The sequence below is a fragment of the Cavia porcellus genome, unplaced genomic scaffold (assembly GCF_034190915.1).
Source record: "Cavia porcellus strain 051 isolate PalLab524CR breed Dunkin Hartley unplaced genomic scaffold, mCavPor4.1 scaffold_17, whole genome shotgun sequence".
In the NCBI taxonomy this organism is placed as follows: Eukaryota; Metazoa; Chordata; class Mammalia; order Rodentia; family Caviidae; genus Cavia; species Cavia porcellus.
Window position 1 is genome coordinate 30,342,594 of NW_026947500.1, and position 3,593 is coordinate 30,346,186.

A 3,593-nucleotide genomic window follows, 5' to 3' on the forward strand; every position below is an offset into this window, starting at 1 on the left:
AGAAGACCCGTACCGAGAATTCCCAGGCCTCACCTATTGTCCACCTGCGAGCGCTTTGCTGTTTTTGCTTTCTCCCTCTGGGTCAGGCTGCTTTCTCTAGGCACAGAGCGGGTCTGTGAGGCTGTCTCGTTTCTCCACCTGTTCATCAGTCCAGTTTGATCTGTTCTGGTTTGTTTCTAATGACTGGCTTTTCTCATGCTCCTGGACACATTTTCCATCTTCTTGCTTGCCTGGTGAATGTTTATCAAGTGATTTGCATTGTTAGGTGGTACAGTGTGCTGTATTCCCTTAATCAATGTTAAGTTTTGATCTGGCACAACTTCTGGGTGCCTGGTGTTCTTGGGTCCTTTTGAGACTTTTTAGGCTTGGTTAGGAAGACTTCAGAGCTGCCTTTAGTCAAGGGTTACTTTGACATTCACCCTTGGAAAGGACTCTTTTGAGAAGCCTCTCTGACCTCCTGCATTTTATATGGTTTGGCGGGAACACAGACATTTCACACAGTGATGCTCACTCAGCCCAGGTCTCCAAGGCAGCCTTTGCTGGTCCCTAGAGTATGTGCATTCTTTTTCTAACTTTCATTTTCTGCATCTCCTTTCTCTTGCTTGCCCCATCCTCTTTCCTCTCCCTTCTTCAGGGATCTGCCCTGCAAATTCAAGCTCCCTCTACTTCCTTGTCTGCAGACATCCTACCGCAGGGAGCCTTCTGGGAGGCTAGGGACTCCCTCCAGCCTCACCTAGTTTGCTGACTACGCTTCGCTCCTTCCCCCACCTTCTGTCCAGTGCTAGACATCTGCTTTGATAAGTTGGGTGATGTTATATCATGTCTCTAGCTGTGACAAGTGGAAGGATACATATGGACAGTCACTCTACACCACTCAAAGAGGAGGAGGACCTGGTAGGCTGCCTCTGAGAGTCAGGATAAAGGCATAGCCAGCTGCTTTCTCCAGGGTAAAGTCTGCTTTCCTGTTGGTAATTTATCTTCTGAAGGGAGGAAACTTGAAACTATATCACTATCCTGTTACTTCTCAGGTGCCTAAGTAATTACTATGATGATTGTCAAATGATGCTTTTCTAATTTCATTCATCTTGCATGTTTATTAATTGGGATTGTACAGCAAGAAAAAAAGCTTTTCTTCTTTATAATTGAATGAATAAACAAATTTCAGAATATACTCATAAAATTCTTTTTCATTCAGAGTGTCATCACTAAATTTCCTACTAAATTATTATCATTTGTTTTAATGCTAAAACCTTCCAGTGGAAGCCCCTTGAGCTGCCTCCTGTATCATTTTGACACATGTCCAACAGTTGTGAACAGTTAACTTACTTTCTGACACAGGAAGAAGATCTAGGCTCACCTTTGGCATTTCCTGCCCAGTCTTGGAATCAGTCATTGTGCCAAGGGACTCTATTTCTTTTAATGGAAAGCAGCATTTGTAGAAGCCATATTCTAGATCTGAGATGTAGTAATCCATAAACACTCATCTATAACTCATTCTCTGTTGTAATATCTCTATTCTAAAACCATGAGCAGATAGCAATTCCTTTAATTTAATCCCCAAACCCAGGATTGTTCTAGACCTCTCTGGCCAGGAAGTGCTTGGTCTCCATCACCCTAAATACATGTGTGTAGTCATTCATTTCCTCTTCCTTTTTGTGAACAGTCTCTTGATCTTGCTGTGCGCCTGTCCCCGACCACAGCATCAATCGTAGCAGGCCCACTCCTCTTTGGTCCCGACTATTTCTCTAGCTTTGTTCCCTGGTCCTTACAGCCTTGACCACTTCGGCCTATGACCACTTCAAAGGCAAAAAAAAAAAAGGAAGGGAAGTAATTAATATGTCCCAGACATGGGACTAGAGAGAGACATTGCCGTTTCTTGGGGATCGGAATACATGAGCTCTACTATCCAAGAGGAGAAGCAGTCATCTGATTGCAGCAGAGGAAGGGGCAGACTCCCAGAGAGATCAGGAATGCAGCATATTCTGGTGGAAACTCAGGGGTAGACGGGCCAGGTGTCAGCAACAAAAGGCAGGGGAGAGAAGGCACAAAAACACTGATGTGAAAAGGACAGTACTCAATAACACAGTGAGTGGGATAGAACAGTGACCGGAAATGAGAACAGGAGAGGAAGTATCAACAAGGGAATATTCTAGAAGTCTCATGAAGAAGAATGAAGTGGAAAACAACAAGGAAGCTCAGATGCATGGGGGAGATGTGTGAATGAACATATGGAGAAGAGTAATAGAGGGAAGAGGGAAAGGACGGGACACTTGGAGAAATGACAAAAGTGAGTCCCCAGAGCTCAAGAAGCACAAAAAAGCATCTCCAATGGGAAAGACACACTGCAATAATGACCAGCGCAGCCCCCCAATGAGACAGAGGATGCTCTTGTGGGTAACAGGTAACTGCCAACTTTATTGTTGTGGGTTCTGGCTTATATATCTGACTGTGGCCAATCAGGCTGCCATGAGGGCTGCCACAAGGAGGAAGGGCTGGAATGAGACGCGGGCTCTGGCTAATATACCCAGCTGTGGTCAATCAAGGGTTGCCACAGAGTCAGCACGGGGCAAATACGAAGTGAGCATGGGGTGGCTAATTTGGAGAGGGCCGTAGCGCATTGCGGAAGCTGGCATGGTCCTTAGTCCCGGGTGGGGTATGGTATGTTGAGCGCCTGCGCCCAACACAATAAAACTAAAATACCAGAGTCCTAAATACAGTAAACCAGCAGATTGCCTCAGAACGAGATTTGCACTGATCTTCTCAAGAGCAACACTGGATACAAGAAAACAAACCCTGAAGACAAATAACTTGGGGCACAGGATATTAAAGAGTTAGACTGCTCTTTCTTTCTTTCTTTTTTAACAAGTCCACAGCAAACTCATAGATTGTTATTTCAACTAGGGTAGAATGAAAAGAGTCTTGGGTCACTGAGCTGAGGCATATCACAGATTTTTGCACACAAGGAGCCACTTCAGTGACCCTAGGAAGGAGGTGCCTAACAGACAGAGAAGCTCATTCCTGGAAGATGCCTCACAGAGAGGCACAGCAGGAGACATCACCAGAGTACAACAAATCCTTCTAGAAATTAAAGCAATGGCCATGTACCTGACCATTGCATGATCATGTAGAAAGTGCTGCACTCCACTAAAGGACCCTGGTAGACTTATTTAGACAAAATGAACGGACTTTTCAGGTGGGGATGCTTTAAAGTAACACAAATAATGGCCATCATCCCTACCTTGGTGTTGCCATGCAGTGCAATCCCAGTTAGCATACCAATTGGGAGTCTGAAGTTCTCTGTGAGCTTGCTCTGACACAAACATCACAGCATAAATGCCCAAGGCTTAATGACTTGGAATAAAAAGAAGAAAAAAATATTTTTCCTGAGTGATACTAAGACTTATGATGAAGCCTTATGTCAAGATACCAAACCACATGGAATTGGCACAAGAGGAAAGTTGGGCCACAGACAGAGATGAGAGCTTGGAGGCATGTGTGCCATACCTCACAACCTCCACTGGTTCGCAAGGGCCCTGTAAATGGAAAGCAACTACACAGGAAAACATCTCTAATTTTAATGGGAAAATCATGGT